At 44.0% G+C, this 27,798-nt stretch overlaps 1 protein-coding gene across 6 annotated transcripts in view; it reads right to left on the reverse strand.

The window, feature by feature from the left end:
- Nucleotides 1-27,798, reverse strand: part of pknox2 (pbx/knotted 1 homeobox 2) — a 422,849-nt gene that overhangs the window by 217,484 nt on the left and 177,567 nt on the right. The window contains exon 1 of one of the 6 annotated variants that reach the window (XM_080182216.1): nt 24,431-24,449. The exons of the other annotated variants lie outside the window; for them this stretch is intronic. The gene's annotated coding sequence lies outside the window, so the exon portion shown is untranslated. Of the gene's footprint in view, nt 1-24,430; nt 24,450-27,798 lie in introns of those variants that run through there. 6 annotated transcript variants of the gene reach the window in all.

Consider the following 27,798-nt stretch of genomic DNA (forward strand, 5'->3'; position numbering starts at 1 on the left):
GTGTGTCGAAATTGTTGATCGATGAGTTGAGTTCTATATCCTGATCTTATGAGAGCATCTTTCAGCTTCTGGAGGTATCTGTTGCAATCGTCCTCATTTGAGCAGATCCTGTGTAACGTTGTAACATTGTCTACCTGATACGCTGCAGGAAAGGATGACCTGAGGCATGGTACATTGGAGAGACCATGCAGGAGTTACAATAATGAATGAATGAACACCACTTCACAATCACCAGGCAAGACTGTTCTCTTCCTGTTGGGGAACACTTCAGCGGTCACGGGCATTCAGCCTCTGATCTTCAGGTCGGCGTTCTCCAAGGCAGCCTTCACGACACACGACAACGCAGAGTCGCCGAGCAGAGACTGATAGCCAAGTTCCGCACACGAGAACAGTCTCAACCAGGATCTTGAATTCATGTCACACTATCCATAACCTCCACAACTTGCCTGGGCTTGCAAAATCTCACTAACTGTCCTGGTTGGAGACAATACACATCTCTTTAACCTGTGCTTAACCCTCTCTCCACTCCCACTGCGTGTATTTTAAAGACGTGATTACCTGTAAAGACTTGCATTACAACCATTATTTTGTAAATTGAGTTTGTATCTTTATATGCCCTGTTTGTGAACAGAACTCCCACCTACCTGATGAAGGAGCAGCGTGCGCTCCGAAAGCTAGTAGCTTGTGCTACCAAATAAACCTGTTAGAGGAACCTCATGCAGATATGAGGAGAAGATGCAAACTCTACACAGACAGTGACCCAAGCCAGGATTCGAACCCAAGTCCCTCGTGCTATGAGACAGCAGCGCTCAACACTGCACCACAATGGGCAGCATGGCAGCACACTGGTTAGCACTGCTGCCTCACATCACCAGGAACCCAGATTCAATTCCCGGCTTGGGTCACTGTCTGTGTGGAGTTTGCACATTCTCCCCGTGTCTATGTGGGTTTCCTCCAGGTGCCTCGGTTTCCTCCCACAGTCCAAAGATGTACTGATTAGGTGAACTGGCCATGTTAAATTAATCCTCGTGTCAGGAGGACTAGCCAGGGTAAATGCATGGGGTTCTGGGGATAGGGCCTGGGTGGGGATTGCAGTCAGCATATTCTCAATGGGTCGAATGACCTCCTTCACTGCAGGATTCTATGCCACTCAGCAGAAGACACTACTGGAGGAAAAGCTAGTGTAAAAGATTAAAATCCTTGCCACCAGTCTGAATGCGCTTGCACGCTGTCTTATTGCAACCTATTTAGATTGAAGTACTCACCATCAGATCCATTAAACCTCCATTCGTTATTAAAATTGTTTCATGCTCCATTTCATCCACCTGTATAACCAGCTACATAAACAGTGAGGATACACAAGGCTGCCACAGAATTCTGTTGAAAGGTAATGGGGAATATAATCAATGGTCTAGATTTTATGATCAGTGGCAAAGCCACGGTATTAAATCGCTGACTTCAGAGAACACTTCCCTCAAAAAGATACAAGGCTCCATGTTGTAGATTTCACTCTTCCCGACATTACGTGCATTCTAGAGTCAGCTCAAGAGGCTCAACCAATTACCCTCCACTTTTTAAGATCATGTTGTTGGGAGCGAAATGCAGCTTTGGACGTACAAATAGAATTAAGGTAAAAGTTGAAACACGTTAAAAAAGAAATTCAAATTCTACAGATTTATCATACTGGAGAAATTTGACATTGCGCTAATATAAAATTAAATTTTCAGAGCCAGAGTGGTCACTTAGCAGTAATTATGAACTTAGAATAATGTTTTTTTTTAAATAAAATTACAACTCATTCTACAATTTGTAACTTTTTCAAACAGTATCACAGCGAGGCTGATATTGTAAAAGTGAAAGGCCACTTCAATTCAAGTAATTTCAAAAGAACTCCCCCTGCAAAGTCTTCAAGAGTGCATCCTATAGGGAATCAGACAGTAACTTACAAATGTCTATATTCAATGCGCATGAGTGTCAACAGCTTTAAGGATGGCCAATGCTGACATGATTACAACCAAGTCTGAGCCACCAGTGTTGTTCTTTTAACTGCAGTCTGGTATGGCGCTCGTAGGGTAAATCTTTGAATTGCCCTGTCTTCTCAGGTGGTCAAGTTCTACATCACTATTGCAGAGAAAAGCAGGGGAGTTCTGCCTTGCGCCTCGACCAATATTTACCCTTCACCAAACTCACAAAACAGATTAACTGGTCAACATCGCCATTCTGTCTGTGGAAAGTTTGCTGCACGCAAAGTTGGTATCACGGGTTGTATGTTAGTTAGTCTAGTTTCGGAGTGATTACTGAGATGTTGGTATGTTCAAAATATCTCATACAACTGAACAATGGGTATCCCCTCACGACTAAGTGCTCTGCTGCTGAAGCCATGAACATTCTTCCCCCTTGACTAGTCATGTGTCTTCCTGCATCATTATAGGAGGTGCCAATTACAGTCCCATACATTAACCCTTACAAATCCTAACACTACGCCATGTTTTCAGCATTATAACACTTCACTGCATTGGCTGGAAAGCACTTTGAGGTTAAGACTGTGAAAGACACCGTGGAATGCACTCTATATAGAGAGAGGGTTTCTCCAAAACCTTTAGATTTTAGTTGTGATAAATGGGACAATGTTGTAATTGGTTTAACACACGATACCTCTTTGCTTCCTCACCCATACAGATTATTTCACACTTCCACAAGTTAAACTGCATTTGCCGTCAACTCACCCAACTGAGAAGAACTGAATTCTGCTGACCATTTATGTCATTATTATGCACTATTTAGAGTCATAGAGGTTTACAGCATGGAAACAGGTTCTTCAGCCCAACTTGTCCATGCCGCGCTTTTTTTTTAAAACAATCAACCTAGTCCCAATTACCCATGTTTGGCCCATATCCCCCTATACCCATCTTATCCATGTAACTGTCTAAATGTTTTTTAAAAGACAAAATTGTATCTGCTTCTACTATCACTTCAGTAGCTTATCCCAGACACTCACTACCCTGAGTGTGAAAACATTGTCCCTCTGGACCCTTTGTATCTCTCCTCTCTCACCTTAAAGCTATGCCCTCTGATTTTAGACTCCCCAACCTTTGGGAAATGATGCTGACTATCTAGCTGATATATGCCCCTCATTATTTTATAGACCTCCATAAGATCACGCCTCGACCTCTTACGCTCCTGGGAAAAAAAATTCCAGTCTGCCCAACCTCTCCTTATAACTCAAACCACCAAGTAAGTCCTGGTAGCATCCTAGTAAATCATTTCTGCACTCTTTCTAGTTTAATAACATCCCTACTTTGCTTTCTTAAATATTTGTGCCATCTGAAGACTTTCCCACAATATCCTCATCCAAACAGCAACAGTGGCAAGTGTTCCAAAACACTGACAGCCCTTGTGTTTTTCCAAATCCCAACATTTCACTGATGGCTCCTTATAGCTTTAATTCAAATATCTATATTTTCTTGTGTTTTAGTTCCTGTTAGCTACTTCTCAGCTTAGCCATTCATTGTCAATTTGGAGAATTGCCACAGGCTTTCTGAAAACACATATGCATTTTATTAGCATGCCATGCTTAATATCTTGCAAGGAGGACTGGTGGTTAATTAAACAAGGACTCACCTATACACATCAGAGAGAGGGGTGACAGATTTGATCCCTGCAGTCTACTGGTTAGATAATCTAGGCCAAGGTTGCTGTAGCAGGCTTATAATTGACCCAAGTGTACCTCGGTTACAGGGAATTAGGTAGGATTTCTGCTTCTAATTGCCAGCTAGCTGACAACCCCGCTGGGATTACTCACGTACTGACGTGGTGAGGAGATAGAGTCAGGCCTGGTCATCATTGCTCCCCTCAAATGGTCTGTTAATATACAGCCCACCAAAACTCAAACATGAATACCCACAATTTGGCCAAGTTACCAAAAGATGAGCACTTATGGAACAAGTGGGGAAGGCATGGAAAGCAGGCAACTGGTAAGAAAACACATTTAAAAAATCTCCAATTATCCCATTACAAATTCATGGACATAAAAATGTGTTCTCTCCAAACTCATTCATATCATAGAATCTCTACAGTGCAGAAAGAGGCTATTTGGCCCATTGAGCCCACACCAACTATCTCACCTACCCCTGTAACCCCATATATTTACCACAGTAATGCCCCTGACGCTAAGGGACAATTTAGCATGGCCAATTAACCTAACCTGCACATCTTTTGACTGTGGGAAGAAACCGGAGCACCCAGAGGAAACCCACAAAGACACAGGGAGGCATGCAAACTTCACACAAATGAGCCACCTGAGGCTGGAATTGAACTTGGGTCCCTGGCGCTGTGAGGCAGCAGCGCTAACCATGGTGTAGCCTCATTGGTATCACTTCAAAGCATTTTCCCCCTGGTGGTTTACATTTTTGTCTATGACAATAATAATCGTTTTAGTTGCTTTCCAATTGCTCAATGTAATCAAATTATAACAGCTGTGGAAAGCATTTCAAAAGAAGCTACACATCAAGCAGCAAGTTTGCAATCAATACCAACGCTCTATGGGCGCAGTGAAAAGATTCGGGTTAGGACATTATATTCGGGAAGAGTGCAGCAAGATAACACTGAAGATCACTTTCACAGGGGGTAGGCGGGAGGGGGAGGGGGTAGGCGGGAGGGGGAGGGGGTAGGCGGGAGGGAGAGGGAGAGGGAGAGGGAGAGGGAGAGGGAGAGGGAGAGGGAGAGGGAGAGGGAGAGGGAGAGGGAGAGGGAGAGGGAGAGGGAGAGCGGGGGGTGGGAGGGAGAGGGAGAGGGAGGCGGGGGGTGGGAGGGAGAGGGAGAGGGAGAGGGAGAGGGAGGGGGAGGGGGAGGCGGGGGTGGGAGGGAGAGGGAGGCAGATTGAAGTTATATCTACATCCTGACTGGAAAATAAAAAAAGACATTCAAAAACAGCTGTGACATGAGTTCATTTGTTCCATTTACTGACATCAAACCGATGGCACCTTTTATCTTTAATGTGAATGCCCTCATTTTATGCACTTAAACCAAAATTTTCATCAATATTCATCAATGGTGGAAAACATACCAGTTAAGGGCCCATCATTTTCATGAATTTGATTATTAGAAGGTAGAGAGATATAAGAAAACACACATTCATTTACATATATTTAATGATCACAGGATGTCCCAAAGCACATTATAGCCAGTGTATTGTGAAGTATCATCACTTCTGTGAGGTAAGAGACATGGTAGCCATTTTGTGCACAGCAAGCTCCACAAGCAACGTGATGATAATAACCAGCTAATCTATTTTAGTGACGTCTGTTGAGGAGTAAATATTGACTAGGACACCAGGGAGAACTCCCCTGCTCTCCTTTTACAAAGTGCTATGGGATCATCCCCATATGCCCAAGAAGGAAACTCAGGCCTGGGTTTAACACGTGAAGCAGATTCAGCATTCTAAAGAATCCAACTAGCAGAAAAAAAAGAGTGAAATCAAGACAAGCAACCAAAACAGAAAGCAGCCAGCTATAGGCCGTTAGATAGATACTCCTAATGCAGGGAGTGAACCAATTCAGGTCAAGTGCTGCTTCATGAGAAAGTACATCTTTTATTTACAATCTTCTCCCATAGGGGCTGAACGGCAACCAGCAGCAGTGCAGGATTTTATACCACCATGTCACCCTTCACATCAGGAGCAGAGACCGGTCAGATGGGCACATCAACACCAGGAGACTCAAACTTGACAAGATGGGGCACTGCACCCCATCCTGGGCTTGATCTGACACTCCAGTTGAACCTCACTGGCTGATCATCGGCTCCCGGAGCAGTTAGAATGGCAGAAGCAGACCACCTTGTCTTTACCGACAGGCAGGTTCTTGTGAGGGGTTGTGAATGTCACTTTGGATTTCAAGGAGAATGGGGTAGGGGAAGAGAAACCCCATTTTAAAAACTGCGTTTTCATCTCAACTCTTCCGCTGTGGTTGTTGCAAAGCCATTCCAAAGGGGATTCTACTTTGGAGTGAAACCCAATGTCGCTTGGGTGACAGTCACCCCCCTCAGCCACCTGTAGCCGCAGCTGTTTCTGCTTTAAACGATGGCAGGCAGCTGTCACTTTCAAAGTTGTGCTCAACCAGCGAACGCCTTTAGAGCTCGGGTTCTGCGCGCTGCAGAGGGTGACAATAATTACAACACGAGATCTGGACGCAGAAACCCAACACTCATGGTTTGTGGTTCTGAATCTCTGAGCGCTTGTGCACAGCACTAAAATAGATCAGTGGCATCACAACTCTGAGGAACTACTGCATCTTAAAAACTAACTAACTATCTATAGAAACTAGCTAGCAAGAACATAATGATCCATGATTCACCACTCAATACTGGGCTGCTTAACATTTCCAGACAGCTTCTCTCTTGTGTCTCGCAACCACATCATTTACAAGAAAAAGCCCATAATGTCAGGAGCAAAGGAAGCAGAAAACCAGTTTGCATCACTTTTTGAAAGAAGCTCAAACTCCACACGCAAACACCGCTGAAGAGCAGAGGATGATTTATCCTGTCTTTTAGCTGGCCATTAATTAATGAGACAGGAGTGACAGAGTTAATTCCCCACGTGAGAAAGCAAGGAATGAGAAAAGAAACATTCTGCCCACTTCATCCACTTGATTAAAGACCTATACATACAGACATATCATTTTTGCTTAGAACTTACGACCAGGGTTGTAGTGTTGGACTTCACTGAGGCAAAAATGGGCAGCAAAGAAATAGGTCTTCTGCCAATTGCTTGGTTTTTCAAAGGTTGCTTTTTTTTCATTATTGTAGAGTTCACTGGCTAGGCCAGTATTTATTCCGCCTCTCAGCGCCAGGGGCTCAGGTTCAATTCCTGAGTCTCGGGTGACTGTGCAGTTTGCACGTTCTCCCAGTGTCAGCGTGGGTTCCTTCCGGGTGCTCCAGTTTCCTCCCACAGTCCGAAAGACGTGCTGATTAGGTAGATTGCCCACGCTTAAATTGCCCTTTAGTCAGGGAAGTTACCAGGGTAAATACATGGAGTTATGGGGATAAGGCCTGGGTGGGATTGTTGTCAGTGTGTATGTGATAGGCTGAATGTCCTCCTTCTGCACTGTAGGGATTCTATGATTCTATTCTTACTGCCTTTGAAAAAGTGGTGGTGAGCAGCCTTCTTGATCCGCTGCAGTCCATCTGCTGTAGGTACACTCTCAGTGCTGTTAGGGAGGGAGCTCCAGGATTTTGATCTAGCAACAGTGAAGGAATGGTAATGTTTTTCCAGATCAGGATAGGTCACAAGATGCTAAGACAGAGGGAGGTGAGCTATTCCACTGCTTTGAGGACATGGAAAATAAAACTTGGATTTTGCCAACCAAACTAACCTCTGAGATGATGCTCTGCCAAAAGTAAATCAAACTAGATTCCCAAACTTCCATCTATCTCAACATCGTAAATTATTATGGATGGAATGTTTCTTTCCCATCCTCCCAACTCCAGAAGTGTGATAAATTACTGAATTCATCGCCCAATTATTTAAGTCCACACCCATTTGTAGAATCTTCAATTCTCTTATTAAATAGTTATCTGTCTGCCTGTTTTCTGAAGGGATTAACCAAAACAATCAACTGTTTATTCTAGGAATTGGTTCCACGTGTCCACTGCTTTTAATCTCTTGTCTAATTTTGCTTTTGTGGCCTCCTATTCATGGCCTATGTTAAACAGGCTGTTTGCACCTTTGGTAAACACAAAGCACTGCAATGCTGGAATCTGAAACAAAGACAGAAAAATGCTGGAAAACCTCAACAGATCTGACAGCATCTGTGGAGAGAGAGTGGAGCCAACGTGTCAAGTCTAGATGACCCTTGGTCATTGCCCCTCGCACCTTTCCTGCCTTTCTCTCTCAATGTCCCAGGCCATACTCCCTTTCACATGAGAATAGGTGCAACCCTACCTGTTGGTTTTCAGAGCTCAAGTCCCAAGATTTCCACACTGCACCTCTCTGAACACTCTCTGACACGTCCATCAACCATCACAAGCAACTAACTAACGTAACGTTTTTGAATTTGAATTGGTTAACTAACAGAAAGCAAAGAGTGGGGGTAAATGGGTGTTTTACTGGTCGGCAATCAGTGACTGGTGGTGCGCCTCAGGGATCAGTGTTGGGACCACAATTGTTTACAATTTACATAGATGATTTGGAGTTGGGGACCAAGTGTTGTGTGTCAAAATTCACAGATGACACTAAAGTGAGTGACAGAGCAAAGCATGCAGAGGATGCTGAAGCCCTGCAAAGGGATATAGATAGTCTGTCTAAGTGAGTAGGCGAGGGTCTGGCAGATGGAGTACAATGTTGGTAAATGTGAGGTCATTTTCGTAGGAATAACAGCAAAATGGACTATTATTTAAATGGTAAAAATTGCAGCATGCTGCTGTGCAGAGGGACCTGGGTATCCTTGTGCAAGAATCACAAGGAGTTGGTTTGCAAGTGCAGCAGATAATTAAGACAGCAAATGGAATTTTGTCCTTCATCGCTAGAGGGATAGAGTTTATAAACAGCGAGGTTATGTTGCAGCTGTATAAGGTGCTGATGAGGCCACACCTGGAGTGCTATGGACAGTTTTGGTCTCCTTATTCGAGAAAGGATATACTGGCACTGAAGGGGGTGCAGAGGAGATTCACTAGGTTGATTCCGGAGTTAAGAGAGTTGGCTTATGAGGAGAGACTGAGTAGACTGGGGCTATATTCATTGGAATTCAGAAGAATGAAGGGAGATCTTACAGAAACATATTATGAAGGGAATCGATAAGATAGAAGCAGGGAAGTTGTTCCCACTGGCGGGTGAAATTAGAACTAGGGGGCATGGCCTCAAAATAAGCGGAAGCAGATTTAGAACTGAGTTGAGAAGGAACTTCTTCACAAACAGAGTTATGAATCTGTGGAATTCCCTGCCCAGTGAAGCAGTTGAGACTAGCTCATTGAATGTTTTTAAGCTAAGTACAGATAAATTTTTGAATAGTAAAGGAATTAAAGGTTATAGTGAGTGGGCGGGTAAGTGGAGCTGAGTCCGTGAAAAGATCAGCCATGATCTTATTGAATGGCAGAGTAGCCTCGAGGGGTCAGATGGTCTACTCCTGCTCCTAGTTTTTATGAATTCAACTCTTAATAGGAGACTGTTTAAACTTGAACGAATGAAGTCTATACACAACAGCCCAAATGTCACCTCCATGTAAGAAGCTGACCCCTCGTTGACTGTGCCACAGTTTAGTTCCAGAATAATGTATCTGTAACTTCAGCATTGCTGAAAGAAAATGCTGTCAAAGCTTTTCATCTTGAACTCATCAGGACAGAAACACAAGAATAGTACATTTCAAAGGGAGCAATTTATACTGCATTAGAAAAGGGTGCTGATTAGTTGGCAAGTGGATTCTGATTGGTTTGGGGGCAGGGTGGGGGGGGGAAAAGGAGAGGAGGGTTGACATGGAGAATGTGCCAGGAGCAGGTATACAGCATAGAAAGATTCAACAGCTCTGACAAGGGGTCTCCCTGACTTGAAATGTTGGCTCTATTCTCTCCCCACATATTGTCAGACTTGAGATTTTCCAGCATTTTCTGTTTTTGTTTCAGATTCCAGTATCCACAGTATTTTGCTTTCATTCGACAGCATTTCTCTTTTTCAGCGGTTCCAAACCACTATCTACAAATTCCTTGACACCGCACAGTCCCCCTACGCATTGAGTTAAGTGAGGGCAGACACGTTGCCTGGAATAATATTAGACCCCAATGGTTTTTCTCCTTGTATTTGGATCTCATCTCATTAATTCTCCTTCACTACATCTGATTAAACAAGCCTTGCTAATGGGTCCAAGCTGCTGAACAGGTCTAAACAGTTGAGTAGGTCCTAACAGCGTTTCCTGTTTCATTCCATAGTGAACACCAGCTGATTCTCTAGTGCCTTAGTGTCACCTTTGTAACGAGCATCATTAACAGATTGTAGGTTGTAAGGTCAACATGTTCCAGCTTGTAATGTTTGCCACAAAGTGCTCTGCTGCCACGCAAAGTGCAGGCTCTTCTACGGAGAATCATCACTGGACATCTGGGTACTATATGCTGAAGACAAGGTCTTCAGGAGGAAGGAAAAACTATCAGAGAGAAGCACTGAAGTCTGTTCACGCTTTCAGCAGAATCTTCCAAACTCTCATGCAAGAAACAATACTTTTCACTGAATACTAATGTGTATGACAATAACAAATCAAATCAAATCATGGGCTCCACGACCTGCAAGATACATGGAGTACAATCAACTCCAAACACCCTTCTAAGTCAGCATATATCCCCGTTCCTTTGTCATCTATGGGCCAAGATACTGGAACTTCCCACCTAACAGCACTGTGGGAGAACCTTCACCACATGGACTGGTAGTTCAAGAAGATGGCTCACCAATCTTCACAAGGGCAATTCATGACACACCATAAACACTAATCTCACTAGTGGCGCTCACAGCTCAAAAAAGAACAAATTAAAATGTGCATCCAAAGCTCTTACTCTCAGTACTGTGACTCAAAACTCTATAGCGCAGCTTGTTTTTTAAAAAATGAAAAATATTAACTTAATCATAGAATCATAGAACCCTACAGTGCAGAAAGAGGCCCTTCGGCCCATCGAGTCTGCTCCGAACACAATCCCACCCAGGCCCTACCTCCATATCCCTACATATTATACCCACTAATCCTGCTAATCAATACATCTCAGGGCACTAAGGGGCAATTTCTTACATTGCACCTTTCATGACCTCAGGCTACCTGAAGGCAGCTTAATGTCTAAACAACTACTTTTTAACAGGGACTTAATTTTGGAAGATAGGAAATGCAGTAATCAGTTTTTACTCAGCAATCTCCCACAACAGTGTTGAGATTATCTGTTTGATTGATACTGGATGATGGATGTATATTGACCAGGACAGCGAGGGCTCAATAAACACAGGACCCTCAGTGTGGGGTAGGGGATACAGTGATCAAAACTCTTCCAATGACACTTGAGAGAGAAGCAAAAACAAAAGGTTGAACATCATTTAATCACATTTGGATCTCAAGTTGACAGTGGTTGTGGACTGGGTTTGGTGGTCACCAGCTAGGCTTCTGGATGAAGCAGGACTGCTCGAGCAAGTTACCAAAGGGCCAACGGGACTGTACGCAACTTGAGCCTGTACCTTTAGAGAGACAGGACTGCAGCAAATTTTAAAAAAGGGCTGAGTGGTCCACAGAGGACCCTCTTAATTTTTAAAAGGTGGATCATTTTTGAGTTGCCAAAAAGACAAGATGCCAAAAATATCCTGGAACTAGTCTCAAAAGTGTACAGATGAGTTTATATTGTTGCTGCTCCAGAAGTCTCTGCAACATCTGGCTTGAAGGCTCCATTGAGTCATTCACATTTTTGCAGCATTGTGTCTTTTCAAGTACAATCGCTGACATTAGAAGTTTCTGCCAGTTACAGCCACTAACACAAAAAGCTGTGAAACACATGTAGCCAAGTGAGGCAAAGGATGTTCTCCCATCAGTCCCTTCCCTTAAGACTAAGAGTCTTCAAAAAAAAACATTGCAGCCTAGACGTTTAAGCTTTTTTCAGAAGGTAACATTTTCCCAAACTTGACATGAAATCAAATACTGGCTCCTGAGGGTCTACTGGCCAATTCTCTGTGTCCACTATGTGGAATAATTGATCTGTAAACTGTTGCAGAGGGCCGTGAACACCGTGAAATCAGATAAGACTGCATTGCTGCTTATTCAACTCCTCTGTCTTTTTTGTTGTTTAAAAAGCAACATGGGATGGTTTCTCCCCCCCCCCCCCCCAAAAAAAGGCTTGTGCTCAGCGCACTCCTGGTTAGGATTACTACCTCTGGCTGGAGGCGTTCCTGGAGGTTTGGTCACATGACATTCTGATCACATGATGCCCAATCATGTGATATCTGAAAGCAGCAGGGCCAATGGTAGAAGCAACTTGGAGGGGAAACCAAAAATTCCATCAATAACTAATGAAAACGCACTAAAATTGCACTGGTAACTCATGGTAATACAGGTAACCCTCAATATTACCCTTTTAACTAACAGTAATGTAATAACTCACCGACAGTCATCACGTAAATGTTAATATGTGTAACATTCCCACAATGCTACCTGTAACTAGCAGTAATCCTATAACCTATTGGTACATCTTGTTATCTGCAGCCAGGGATCCCCCTCCCCCAGCCCAAGGCTGTCAAGTCAGTACTGTTTTTAACAGGCCCTATCCCTCTCCCCATCTCCCTGGACCCTGGTTTCGTGTAAAAGTGACAATTGTGAAAGGGGAACCTCAGTCAGAGCTGATCCGTATTTGGTCTCCACATCTTATAACTGACCAACCTGAACCAAACGGAGAGATTGCGCAAAGGGAAGTGAACCCAGTGTTTGGGGTAATTCTCTTTGCCCTCAACTCAGCAAGGGCATTTTTAATCCACGTCAACTTTGGACTCAATAAAAAGGAGGAAAGTCAAGAAAATATAACACAGGTGAAGGCCATTCAGCCCCAGTGCTGGCAATCTCTTAAATAACCCCATATCCCCAGATCTCTTGATATTCCCCCTTTTCAAATGTGCAGCCCATTTCCATTGAATTGAACCCCAACAGTGCAGAAAGACTCTGACCCATCGAGTTTGCACTGCCTCTCCAAAAGAGCATACCACTCAGGTCCTATCTTGGTAACCCCATGCATTTCCCATAGCTAATCCACCTAACCTACGCGTCTTTGGACATCATGGGACAATTTAGCACGACCAATCCACCGAACCTACTTCTCTTTGGCTGGATGGTGAGGCAGAGCGTCACCAATAATGTGGGTTCAATTCCCGTACCAGCTGAGGTTATTCACGAAGGCCCTGTCTTCTCAACCTGGCCCCTCGCCTGAGGTGTGGTGATCACTACCAGTTAACTCTCCCCCATCATATGGTTGTCTGGGACTATGGTGGCTTTGCATCTTTGGACTCCAGGAGAAAACTGGAGAACCCAGAGGAAACCCAATTTTAATCTCTACAACAGTGAATTATCCCATTACCTAAGAGCCCACTCTTGAACTTCCTTTCTCCCTTGTTTTCTTTGAAAATTCTCCAACTTCTTCCCTCGTTCTCTATTTGTTTTGCTAGTGGAAATATTATCTCACTATTTATCCATAAGTGAGGTCTCCAGGTGTCACTAACTGTGTCACTCCTGGACTATCTTGCTCCTTCCCACAGCTCTGACCCAGTCATCATCATACTTCCCACTCCCCCCTCCACCCACCACTTACAACCCAGCTGCCAATCCCCATTTTCCAGTCTCCCTCTCTCCACTCACGCCACTGTGCCACAGTACACATAACTGCCAACAGCCCTCAATTCCTTCCTCCATCTCACACTTCATGCTCCCTTTCCCCAGGTTTTCCCAGCCATTAAATTTCTCTCCCCCCCTCCTTGACACCAACTGACACCTCCCCTCCCCTCTTTCCCCATCAAGGGGCCAGTGTTGGGAGGGGTGGTTAAGACTGGCTGCTACAGAAGAGGCCTGACAGATCTCTCTCTCTCCCCTTTTCCCTCCCCGCCCTCCCTGTTGGAAAAAGATAGGGGTCTGCAATGCTCAATAGCTCCCTCTGCTGCCTGATCAAGCAGGTTGCTGAGTCTAGCCCCGCCCACTGCCTCTCATAGCTAGAAACAATCTAGCCCACTTTTCATGCACTATGTACACAAGACTGGGAATAAAATCCCACTCAAAACACAGATCTGCAACTCTTTCATTTTTTTGCTAGCTGGACACTTCAAATTTTTCTCAAAGTTCTGCATATTGTCTCCCACTAACAATTGCCACATATCTAAGTTTCCACCATCGATTTCCCCAAAGGTCCAAACTCACATTCATACACCAACTGGAAAGCAAATCGAATTTTACTATCAAATCAGAGATTCACAACTGTCCATTGAATCTCCTTTCTTTCAAACTCAACATTTTACAAATATGTTCAAAGAAAATGGGAGAGAAAGAGCATTCTTCCCCTCTGATTCTTCTCCCAGATTTCTCCCACCAGTGTCCTGGAGTTGTTCTTCAATTCTTGGAGACTTCAGGATAAACATGGAGTGTTGGTGTTGGACAGCAAGTGCGAGAGCGAGAGAAGAGAGATCTGTCAGGCCTCTGCTGTAGCAGCCAGTCTTAACCACGCCCCCCCCTCCAAAAATTGGTGGGAAGTGTCAAGGTGCCTATGGGCATTGCCAAGGCACTGAACTGGCAGTGGCAGGATGCCAGGCTGGCACTGTCCAAGGGGCACTCCCCCAGCCCTTGATTTCTCTGGGGGTCTCAATGGCATCCACTTCCATCAGCCAGGGCAACGCCACTGTTCCCTATTCATGGAGAGCAGGTATTTTCCTCGGACAGAGCCTCTTCTAGCAAGGCTATAAAGGCAAGTGAGCCCAAGCGATTGAGTGCCAGGCTCATTAAACACATGGAAATTAATATTTAAATAAATTTAAATAATCTGGTGTCAGGAAGATTGCAAGAGCCGAGACATCGGGCGCGATCCTGATTTCTTGCTTGCTCTGACCATTGATGGGCAGAGCGACTGGTAAAATCACAGCCATGTATCTGAATGCATCCCACTGGAATTGTCAATGGTATCAAAAGACCATCAATGGTCACTACCAACTCCAATGAGGTCATTTATCATTGACCATGGGCTGGATCTGGCCTGCAGCACTGGCAAGTACAGTGGCCTGTTGCAAGCGAGCGCGCTCACATCATAGCAGCAGTTACTTAACGATAAAGTAATTTGCTTTGTGACTATACAGCAGCATACAGGGGGAAAAGGTCATTAGAAGCTGCAGTAATAGACTACACGGATAATCCACTCCTCCGAGCTTCAGAAGTGCAGCAGTCATCAGGGATACACAGGCGATCAAAACACACCGTAGTTATCTCCTCACTCCATGCTGTCAAAACAGACAACAGTTTAATCAAACAAACTTCAGAGAGAAAAAAAAACAGAGAGAAAGTGGCTACTCCAGATATCGCTCTGGTCCACATTGAGCCTGTCTGCCATTGTCGCCAGGTTTCATTGCACAACATATACTGCAGCTTCTGATCTCGCTACATTTAATGTTTTAATTTTAAGAAAAATTCTATCTGCTAAATCCCCATAAATCCCACGGATTCCGATTCGCTCTTCATCCTGCTTTTATTGGGTGGGACAGCCTGAGAGAATCTGTAACCATGGCAACATCCTTGTTATGACTCAACTGGAAGAAATAGTCACAATTGCGAGAGATTATTCTTTTCTTTACAGTGCTCATCTTAACCTCTTCTCAAATTCAGGTTACCACAGCTCCGAGCCCACTGTGAATGCTCAAAAGGTAGTCACAATGTGGAGATGCCGGCGTTGGACTGGGGTAAACACAGTAAGAAGTCTCACAACACCGGGTTAAAATCCTACTTGGACTTTAACCTGGTGTTGTGAGACTTCTTACAATGCTCAAAAGGCCCAGAGCAGGCCAACAGCTGCTACCAGTTCATTTTGAGCCATGCTGGCCATTAGACCAAGAACCCCTTGTCAAGACAGCAACCTGGCTTACGATGATCTGGCTGGCCAGTAATACACAAAACATTACTGAGACCAAAACTGATAGCAAGTCTTTTTTTTTTAAAAGAAAAAAAATCTTCTTTTGATAAATCCTCCTCGAAGGTGAAGTGTGGCACACTGAATAAATAGGTTAGTGGCAGCATAATGAAATTTATTTCATGGCTCACAGATAGCACTCTTGCTCCTGTGTCAGGAGATCATCAGGTCAGGTCCGACTTCACGCGTCGGGCGCACGACCTCAGCTGAGGGAGTGCGGCACTGTCTGGAGGTGCCAATATTAAAATCGCTCAGCTGAAAGCAGAAGATCCCATGGCACTATTTTGAAATCGATACGCGTGACCTTCTTGGAGATCCTCTCCACTTGGAGACGACAGTTTGCAGTGTCGATGGTCGTCATGATGTGGAGATGCCTGCGTGATTTACCCCAGTCCAACGCCGGCAGCTCCACATCATGACTATTTTGAAGGACAACAATGGTTAGCAGTGTTGCCTCAGAGTTCCAGGTCCTCAGGTTCTATTCTGGCCTCGGGAGACAGCCCACGTAGAAACATAGAACAACACAGCACGGGAAACAGGCCCTTCGGCCCAATGAGCCCACGCCGTGGAGTTTGCACGTTCTCCCTGTGTCTCAGTTAAAGCAGGAAGCTGGCTCTATGGGAACAGGATTGCATCAACTGAGGAACTAACTGGCCCTAGTAGCAATTTATTTGATAAAAACTGTGACCGTGACTTGCTTATTTGTTGGCCCCGTCACAGAAGTAAATATTTGAAGCAACAAAGTGAAACCAACAATCCACGAGGTAAACACAGTAGAGGGTGTCAACTCTCCAGGATTACATGGGGCGGCATGTTGGCACAGTGGTTAGCACTGCTGCCTCACAGCACCAGGGACCCGGGTTCGCTTCCTGGCTTGGGTCACTGTCTGTGTGGAGTTTGCACATTCTCCCTGCGTTAGCATGCATTTCCCCCTGATGCTCCAGTTTCCTCCCACAATAAAAATATGTACAGTTTATGGGATTGGCTATGGTAAATTGCCCCTTAGTGTCCCAAGATGTGTAGGTTAGATGGATTAGAGATGGCAAATGAGAGGGGTTTTGAGGGTATGGCAAGGGAGAGGGCCTGGGTAAGATTCTGTCAGAGAGTCAGTATAGACTCAATAGGCTGAATGGTCTCTTGCACACAGTAGGGACTCTATAATTCTATTCTATGTCCAAATCAATATTTATCTCTCGGCCAAAGGAGTTGCTTATTTCCATGTCTTCCCTCAGACCTGGTTGTGCACAAATTGGTTACTCCATTTCCCTACAGTATAGTTGGGATTCTTCTTCACAAAACATTTCATTCGCCACAAACTCTTTAGTACATCAATGGTCACAAAAGACGACACATAAATGCAACTAAATTAAATCATCTAAAGATCAAAGTGTTTTTAGTTTTATAATCAGGGTGTTAGTTGCAAAGCATAAGCATAAATAATAAGTTTAACAAAATATTGGTGAGGCACCTTGGCACCCTCTGATACAAAAGGTATTAAAGTCACAGAGAGCGTACAGAGTAGATCATGCTTCTCAACGGGAAAACTTTTGTTGTCACGGAGAACAATTTGCCGTACTCTTCCTTTGCTTTCCACTGCAAGCTAAGAGCAGATTCTCTTTTTATTTGTCCATGGGATGTGGGTTCACTGGCTGGGCCAGCATTTATTGCCCAGCCCTAAATTTGCTTGAACTCACTAGCTTGCTGGGCCATTTCAAGGGGCAATTAAGAGTCCTTTGAAGATTCACATTGCTGTGGATCTGGAGTCACGTGTAGGCCAGACCACGCAAGGACGGCAGATTCCCTTCCCTTCTCTTAAAGGGCACAACAATCAAAAATGGCTTCATGGTCATCAGCAGACTTTTAATTCCAGATCTTTGTTGACTTCAAACTTCAACATCTGCCAGAGTGGAATTCGAATCAGTGGGTGGGATTTTACAGCCTTCCTCATTCTGAAACCGTAAAATCCTGCCCGAGGCCAATGGATATTCCCATTTCCCAGCCCTCGCCGGCTCCGATTTCTGTGATGGCAGGCCAATAAAATTCCAGCCAGTGTCTCCACAGCATTCCCAACATACCATTGCCTCCTCTATTTTTTTTCCATTGCTCCCTAAATATTTTTATATCGAGTGGTTTAAGTGGTGTGAAATGGGGAACATTATTCTCTCTGGCTTAGGGAGCAGTAAATAGAGTGTTTTTACTTTAAATTGCAATAGAAAGGTCAGGGGAAATTTTTTTGCACAGTATTATTGGATTTGAAGTAGGGGCAGGAACTCTGCACAGTTTAAAGGGGTGAATAAATGTTTGAAACTGGGGAAGATACCGGAACATGAGGAAATCAATAAGATGGTTGTGAATTCCTGTAACAAAGGGATTCAATGGGCAAATGGCCTTCTTCTGTAAACTTGCATCTACTCACTAAGGTCAAAGTGACTGCCTCTTACTTAGATCTATTAAGACCCAATCTTCTATACCGTCATTACAAAATATTAATCCGTAACAAAATGGTTTCAATATTCACTGTTCAATTAATCTGGTGCTATTTGTTACACAGAAGGCATTATTACAAATTCCTTCACCACTCTTGCCAAGTTTTTTGCCTTCCATTCTTGAAGGTGTTGCTTCTTACAAAGATATTGGATGCCTAGGTGATTGCTGCCTTTAGAGAATCACCTGAGTCATCCTAGACATTACATACAGCAGACACCCAGCTGCTTCATTTCCTCACCCATTCTGTACTCAGTTACTGAGGCCTATGGCACTCTGGAACCTGGTTTTGATGATGTTGCGTTCTTTTAATGCTGGTGGTAACCAGGTCACACCAAGTGCAAAAGTAAAATCCATGACCAAAGACCTTTCAGGCATGCAATGTGCCCCAACTTTTGAAGTGTCCACGCTTCACACACCCATAATGAACTACCACCTACACTCTGAAAGCCCCCGTTTATGGTGCAAGATAGGCCCTGATCCTTCCAAATCTTCTTCCATCCATCTTTCACATTCCAGCTGCTCTACTTCTCCACATCTCTTTTTAAAAATTTTGTGCTCCATGACACAGAATGGAAATCAGCAGCAGGTGTAACAGACCCCTCAGAATAAATGAGTTGGAGCCTAGCGAACTATTAAATCAACATGAAAGAACAGACAAAATTACAGCACAGGAACAGGTCCTTCGACGCTCCAGGCCTGCACCAACCATGCTGCCTAACTGAACTAAAACCCCAAAGAAAATTACAGCACAGGGACAGGCCTTTTGCCACCCCCCCCCCCCCACTCTCCCCTGGCCATGCTGCAGCCATTGGAGTAGCATTGCAGAAGCTAGACAAGGTCACCCACAGGACAGGCACTATGGGGAAAGAATAATAGTGAATAGTTGAGAATTGTATGTGTTATTGGAATTGTTTTTGGATAAGTTTGGTATAGAATGGTTCGTTTGTGCTATCTCTTATTGAAGATTTTGTCCAAGCATCCTGTGACGGTACATTAGAGGGGAATGGAAAGGTGGGGAGGTGTAGGACAATGGAGACCTGGGAATATTTTGAGAGTCTGTAAAGATTCTCACTGACAGTTTGGAGCAATGACTATCCAACACTGCAGAACAGATTTACGAAGACGTTGCCAGGATTCAAGGGAGAAATTGGACAGGCTAAGGTTTTTTCTTTGTAGCGTAGGAGACTGAGGGGTGATCTTATAGAGGTGTTTAAGATCATGAGAGCCATGGATAGGATAAATGCACTCGGTCTTTTTCCCAGGGTTGGGGAATCGAGGACTTAGAGGTTTATAAGATGAGGGGGATAGATAGAGTGGACGTGCAGAGACTATTTCCTCGGGTGGACGTCGTTGTTACTAGGGAGCATAACTATAAAGTTCATGTTGGGAGATGTAGAAGGGATGTCCGAGGTAGATTCTTTACTCAGTGAGTGGTTGGGGTGTGGAATGCACAGCCTGCTGTGACAGTGGAGTCGGGACACTTTGGGAACTTACAAGCGGTTACTGGATAGGCACATGGAGCACACCAGAATGATAGGGAGTGGGATAGTTTGATCTTGCGTTCAGACATAGCTCAGCACAACACTGAGGGCTGAAGGGCCTGTACTGTGCTGTATTATTCTATTTTCTATTTTATGTTTTGTTCAGAGGATTTTAAAATAATCGTGAGGCTGAACAGGGTAAAAATGCTAGATCATCCTGCTTTGACTGCAGCAGATTGCACAGTGCGAATTGTTAAATGTGCTCTTAAGTTAGGCTAGCTACAAACTGGATGAAATACCAGTTGAATTACAAGCTGACAATTTTATTGTTCATCATAACACACCTCACAATGCTACCAACAGAACCCCAATTGAATTGTTTCTTAGCAGACAGCCTATAACTAGGTTTTCATATGGATGGCATGGTGGCACAGTGGTTAGCACTGCTGCTTCAACGCCAGGAACCCGGCTTCAATTCCTGGCTTAGGTGACTGACTGTGCAGAATTTACACATTCTCTCTGTGTCTGTGCGGGCTTTCTCCAGGTGCTCCGGTTGCCTCCCAGAGTCCGAAGGGCATGCAGGTAAGGTTCACTGGCTGTGCTAAATTCTCCCTCAGTGTACTCAAACGGGCGCCAAAGTGTGGCGGCTAGGGGATCTTCTCAGTTACTTCATTGCGGTGTTAATGCAAGTCTACTTGTGACAATAATAAATAAAACTTTTAAAAAAAACTTTATTGCTGAAGAAGTAAAAGAGCAACAATGCAAGCAGAAAGAGGTTCATGATAGGACAGAGGCAATGAAAGAAGTCTAAAGTTGAACCAGAAAGTTAAGATAAAAGTTTATCCTAAAGGGCTAAAATGACCAGAAAGATGTATGAAAATATATGGTCCTTGCAGATATTTTGCTTGCTACTGGAGAGGTTACGTTTGTACACGTAAGTCACAGTTACCTTCTGAGGTTCATAAAGGAGGAGATTGAGGAGAATCAAATGAGTCTGTTGATTTGGATATTAGGTATGAGTAGAGTACCAATAGTTATGCCAAATCAAGTCATTCCTGAAACCAGTTAATATTTGAGTCAGAGTTAGATATAGGCATTTCTGATGAAGTGGAAATTTAAGTTGAAGATCCAAGGTAAAATCAGGCCATAGTGGAATAGTGTCACCCACTGCAGAATAAATCAGCAATGTACTGGTTCCAGCCCCATTCTAGAAATCAGTCTATTCTGAAGGAAACTTCACCTCATATTCAAGCTCAGATGGATCAAGGTCTTTTCCCAAGTTCTGAAAGTTTGGGTCAAGGAGGAATGGGAAATCAGTGGCTAAGATTGATTTGCAAATAGTCAAAAAGCAAGAAATGTATACAAGTTGTATTGATTTTGAAGTTTGTGGAGCGTAATAGCACCCACCTGTGGCACTTAGGTATGTATGTATGGGTCAAAGTGGAATAAACCAATTTAGTTGGGTTCTTTAATGCCACATTTAGGCACCAGTGTTTCCATCCTGCAAAGGTATCAGAAAGCATCACCTTCTGACTTAGAGGTGAATGCTGGTGTATAAGATTTGCAGGATGCAATGTTGGATTGGAACTGTAACATTAGCTTTTCTGTTTCCAACCAACACTAACTCCCTGACTCAGGAGTGCTTTATTTTATATCTAAGTTATACTGTACTTTATCAGTTAATTATTACTTGGGATAAAAACCTCTGGCCCCTAACAGTGCTAAACAATATATCAAAGTAGTTTATTGCTTTGCAATTTTCCTTACAAATTCTACAACCAAATAAAAATCGGGAACTTCTTCAGTAAACTAACAGTGACTTGTAGCATTTCAAACAGCCTCTTATGAATTAGCCTCTTATAAACAGCTGGACAACACGAGCTGGGAAATAATCCAGTGTTTCTCTGTCAAAGATATCTATGGTATCCGTGAGCAACAAGTAACAGGCAGGAAATCATAAAAACAAGCCCCCAAGCCAAATGCTCCCTTTCACCCTCAGCGAGTGTCTGCGCTGCAGGAGGCGTCGACTGGGAAACTGTGCAAAATATTTCTCAACACATACATCAAATTAAATCAAAATTGTATTTAAGAGAAAGAAAGAGTCTGTACGCATTTATTTCATTAGCCTGATGCACTGAGGAAAGTATTAAAGTTTATTTATTAGTTACAAGTGGGCTTACATAAACACTGCAATGAAGTTACTGCGAAAATCCCCTAGTCACCACACTCTGCGCCTGTTTGGGTAACACTGAGGGAGAATTTAGCATGGCCAATGCACCCTAACCAGCACGCCTTTTGGACTGTGGGAGGAAACCCACGCAGAGATGAGGAGAGCTTGCAGGCTCCACACGGGCAGTGACCCAAGCCAAGAATCAAACCCAGGTCCCTGGCATTGTGAGGCAGCAGTGCTAATCACTGTGCCAACACGCTATCACCCACAGTGTAACATATTACAATAGCACAATTAATAGACATATCTGAGACATGCTTACAGCATAGTGCAGGATATACGTCGCAATAGTGACTACATTTCTCCCTATATTTTAGAGATGCGACTCAAAAAGAAAAACGTGCATTTATTAAATGCCTTTCATGCCCTCTGAATGAATGGAAGCACTTTACAGCAATTGAAGTGCTTTTGAAGTGTAGTTACTGTTTTAATGTATGGAAATGTAGCCACCAGGTTACAGACAGCAAGATCCTGACCAGCAGCAGTGAGATAATAACTAAATAATCTGTTTTAGTGATGTTGGAGGGTAGAGGTGCAGTTATACAAAGACTTGGGAGCACCCAGACACAACATTGTTATCATTGCTTTTTCAACGTATCGGTTTGGACATTTTACAGGAGTAAAATAAAAATAATTTCAAATTGGATTTATGTCATATCAGTATGTTGCCTGTGCGGTTTCTTCACTATGTAAATACAGAGGCAGCTTGACAGAACACACATCCCTGAAGCCACCAGAACTTGAGTAAAAATTGAAGAATGAGTGGCCCCTGAGGGATTGTTGTACTCTCCACTGTGGATAAGGTGTTAAACCGAGGCCCTGTTCCATTGGGAAAATGGCTGCATTGGCAGGTCTACAAGTTCTCCTGCACCAATATTCCCTCAAATGGCAGCACAGTGGCTAGCAGTGAGCCAGGTTCAATTACAGCCTTGGGAGACTGAGTGGAACTTACACATTCTCCCTGTGTTGGTGTGACCATCCTCCAGGTACTCTGGCTTCCTCCCACACTCCAAAGGGCAGCACGGTAGCACAGTGGTTAGCACGGCTGCTTCACAGCTCCAGGGACCTGGGTTTAATTCCTGGCTCGGGTCACTGTCTGTGTGGAGTTTGCACATTCTCCTCATGTCTGCGTGGGTTTCCTCTGGTTTCCTCCCACAGTCCAAAGATGTGCAGGTAGGTTGACTGGCCATGATAAAATTGCTCCTTAGTGTCCTGGAATGCTTAGGTTAGAGGGATTAGCGGGTAAAATGTGTAGGGATATGGGGGTAGGGCCTGGGTGGGATTGTGGTCAGTGCAGACTTGATGGACCGAAGGACCTCTTTCTGCACTGTAGGGTTCTATGATTCTATGTGGTGATGCTGGCATTGGACTGGGATCGGCACAGTAATCTGTCTCACAACACCAAGTTAAAGTCCAACAGGTTTATTTGGTAGCACGAGCTTTTGGAGCGCTGCCCTTTTATCAGTTGAGTCACCTGGTAGCGTGCAGGTTAGGTGGATTGGCCATGCTAAATTGCCCCTTAGTGTCTCAAGACGTGAAGATCAGGTAGATTAGCCATGGGAAACGTGTGGGATTACAGAGATAGTGCCTAGATAAGATACTCTGTCAAAGAATTGGTGCAGACTTGATAGGCCAAATGGCCTCTTGTGCAATGCAGGGATTCTATGAAGCACCATGATCAAAAACAGACAAGTTACTCACCTCATTTGCTGTACATGTAAAAGCTTGCCATGTATAAATTAGCATACATGGAGGTGTAGCATTATGGGATGTCAGAAGATGTGATGAGGTACGTTGTACACACAAACCCTCCTTTCTTAATTCAATTGAAATTGCTCACATCAGGCCATACAAACCTCAAATCAGTGGGTACTTCTCCGAGGACTGTATTGATCGAAATGATCTCTCCAGCTATACCCCAAATTTTGTGCTGGGAGCAGGGCGGAGAGAGAGTCAAATCTATTCACGTAACAATGAGCACTTTTCACAGTTAAATGGAACATTTGAAATATCTACACTCACCATTGCATTTTACCAAACCAGAAACAATAGAGTAGATTGTGGGAGTCAATTCTCCTTTGTTCCGCTAATCTCTTTGGTTTAACTGCCAGCATTAGAAGTATGTGAGGAAGTTCACTCCTTCATGATGTTAAACGCCATGCCTAGTACACAGGCCAGGAAAATCCTAGCTCTGTTCTGAGGTGGCTGGTCCCAGCCAGGCTGATAAGACTGGATTGCGGAAGAGGCCGAAACCCAGCCAGGCTTCTTACTCCCAATCAGTGAGTGCTGCCAATAGCCACGCTAGCCAGCCAATGAATTGGAGGTAGGATGAGATTTGCAGCCAGTGCGTTATTACTCAGTTATTTAGGGACTCCATAAAAAGATCGAAGGGGAATTATCCAGTCATCACCATCATGACCTGGTGTTGTGCACTGAAAAACTGCCAGATCAGGCCTAATGGTGGTGCTCCAATTGTCAGACCATCTATCACGACATTTAATATCTAGGGCCACACATGAAGAATCTGAGGAAATATAGAAAAGAAAAGCAAAGAAACACAGAAAGCAGTCCCTGTTCAATGTACCAGTAGTCTTACTAACATCACCCTCCATTTAGCAATGCAGCTCATTCGGCAATGGACAACCTTCGCTTCATAAATGGCACAGAATAGAACACGGAGAGATTCAGATTGGATGGGCTGTCTGTCTGAAACATCAAATGATCAGTTTGGATCCAGCATAAGCAGATCAAGTCCTCATAACAGCTGGAAAATCAGAGGCACGTATGTGCAAAAGTTAGGCTGCGCCTGCAAAATAAATATTTGACCCCCTTGCTGCTGACGACAGACGATATTTTCTCTCTGGCTGCTGGCTTGCACAGTGGTATTTATAGTTTGTAAAGGTCAACCTGGTGGAAGCGAACCAAAAGTAAAAAAAAAAATTACAGCTAGGAATCTTGGTAAAGACATTGTTACAAACAGGAGGGGGGGTTCATTTACACAGCACTAATTTCTCCTCTCACCACTCATCTGTAAACAGAGAAGTGTTTTGATCTCTTTCCCTCTCTGTGAATGCTGGTGCATTTTCCAACCCCAATCCAATTGCTAACAATAGCCCCACAGCAAACTCCAAATAGGATTGCACACAATGAAAACACGAGAGGAGGATCATGGCATTGCCTCCATCTTCAGACAGTAAGAGGAGGGATGGAGATGGTACACAGAGTCCACGTGAGTTCCAGAGCTCAGAGTCAAAGTCCAATGAGGTGCTCCTTCACGGACATTGGCAGACTGAAAACCCATGTTGTGGAATTCCTCTTTCATAGAAACATAGAAAATAGAAGCAGGAGGAGGCCATTGGACCCTTCGAGCCTGTTCCACCATTCATTACAGTCATGGCTGATCATCCAACTTAGTAGCCTGATTCTGCCTTCCCCCCCACCTCCCCATGTCCTTTGATCCCATTTGCTTTATCTAATTCCTTCTGGAAAACATTTGATGATTTGGGCTCAGCTACTCCCTGTGGTAATGAATTCCATAGGCTGATCACTTTCTAGCTGAAGAAATTTCTCCTCATCTCTGTCCTAAACAGTCTACCCTGTATTCTCAGACTGTGACCCCTGGTTCTGGACACCCACACCATCAGGAATATCCTTCTTTCATCTACCCTGTCTAGTTCTGTTAGAATTTTATAGGTTTCTATGAGATTCTCCCTGAACTCTTCTGAACTCCAGCAAATCCAATTTTTACTGACTCAATCCCTCCTCATACATCAGGAATCAGTCTGATAAACCTTCTCTGCACTCCTGGTGGTGCTGACTTCGCAAGATGAGATAGACACAGAGGTGAATCAGTCTTGCAGGCGATGGCACAGAACTCCCAACAGAAACGGAGTGTATGGGGCAGATGTCCAATGTGGCCAGAACACCTTCAGTGTGGCTTGCTAGACAGGTTTTAAGGCAGTTCAACAAGGCAAATATTACTTATTCCATAAGCCAGAAGCCACTTGGCTCCCAGTTCTCTCCACTTCACCGCCAGATTTTCACAAATGATGTTAACCCATAGTCTGGATTCCAAAGATTGTTAAATGTCTCAGCCATTGGGAATTCAAAGGAAGGTTTGGAGGGATTGTCTAAGATTGTCTGAGTTGACAATCTATCTCCTGTTGGTCACCCTAGGTTATTAAACATATAGCTCTCTTTGAATTTGAGCTGTGCTGTCCACAGGTGGTCATTAGCTGCTCCTCAGAAGTAATGAGATACAGGTTATCCCGAAACTGCCAGGTAGCTGCTTTTGTTCAGGGGTCACAGGCGAACATAGACTCAGCCATCTTAAAGATCTTTGTTTAGTTTTAACATTTTAGAAAGACCAACCAGCATGTCTATAGATGGGATTTTCCAAGTGTTGCGGCCGGTAGGATCTTGCAGTCTCACCAAAGGCTACCCCACCACCGTGGGAGGGTGTGAACAATGGGAAGCCCAGTTGGCAATGGCCAGACCAAAATCCCACCCACTGTGAGAGATCTTTGTCTCTCTCAGCATAAAAACCCCAGCCCCATTAAAAACCTCAGGCATCTGGCCCAAGTCAATCCATATTTCACACGATGAAACTTTATAGATTTGTGGGGTGATGCCCCCCCACACCCCCCCACTGCCAATTTTCCAAATATACAAGACAATGAGGGTGGGGGGGGGGGGGAAACGTATAACCACTTGATATATCAAAATGGGAAAAAGCAGAAACGTGAAGGTTGGGGAGGGGGGCTTCATTGCTGTTCTTTCAATTTTTTTGTACCTGTATACCTCGCGAGTGGACAGATCAATAGTCCATCACGCTGTTACATAAATCAGTCAGGTAATGAAAAACAATGAGCAAGAAATTTCTCAGAAACACTGTGCAAAAAACACAATACACTATAGAAGGCACTGAAAAATAAAAGCTAAGCTCAACGAAAGACTGGCTGGATTCCATTTCTCCCTCCCACAGCGATCGGACCTCAAGATGGTCCAATACTGAAGCACATTCTAACCCAGGATTGGTTATCAGGAACTTCTCGATAACAGAGAGATAACAAGTCAAAAGATGAGGCCAGTCAGAAAGAGACTTACACCCATGATATTCACACCCTCCGTAAAACAGTTGTCCCACACCAAATACATACAGTTAACTGAAGCAAACAGTCCAACTCAAAACAATACTTCGCTCAAAAACAGTCCACTGTAAATTGTTGAAACTTGCAGAACTTTTCATTGGGAAAGAAAGTTAAACGGGGAGATAATGAGGTTCGATCACAAGTGGCCGGAACCTGGAATTTATTAGAGGTATTTAAAAAAAACAGAAACAGGGATAAAAAAGTTACTGTCCATTGTTCATGGCCTATTCCACATAGTCAGCTGGGGACAGACACACAATTAATGACAGGGGCAGCCTACAAACTGATTCCCTGCGATATGAGAAATGGGAAACGTAGTTAGCGAGTATCTTGATTGGCGATATCAGACACTTTGATGGTCAGGTTCATGCTCAACACAAATCTTGATGGCGGCACAGTGGGACAGTTGGTTAGCACTGCTACCTCTCAGCGCCAGGTACCTGGGTTCGATTCCCGGCTTGGATCACTGTCTGTGCAGAGTTGCACATTCTCCCCACAGCTGCGTGGGCTTCCACCAGGTGCTCCAGTTTCCTCCCACAATTACGTGCCAGTTCCTGCCAGTTACGTGCATTGGCCGTGCTAAGCTCTCCCTCAGCGTACCCAAACAAGCAACAGAGTGTAGCGACTCGAGGACTTTCACAGTAACTTCATTGCAGTGTTAATGTAACCCTGCTTGTGACACTAATAAAAAAAACTTTATTAATTCAAATGCATTACACAGCAAGATCCAAATAATTCAAATACTAATCTTCAGACAGTTGTCGTGGACCAGTTTCAGCATTTTGACTACACATTGAAAATA

This window comes from Carcharhinus amblyrhynchos, unplaced genomic scaffold, assembly GCF_965287045.1.
Source record: "Carcharhinus amblyrhynchos unplaced genomic scaffold, sCarAmb.v2.hapA scaffold_49, whole genome shotgun sequence".
In the NCBI taxonomy this organism is placed as follows: domain Eukaryota; kingdom Metazoa; phylum Chordata; class Chondrichthyes; order Carcharhiniformes; family Carcharhinidae; genus Carcharhinus; species Carcharhinus amblyrhynchos.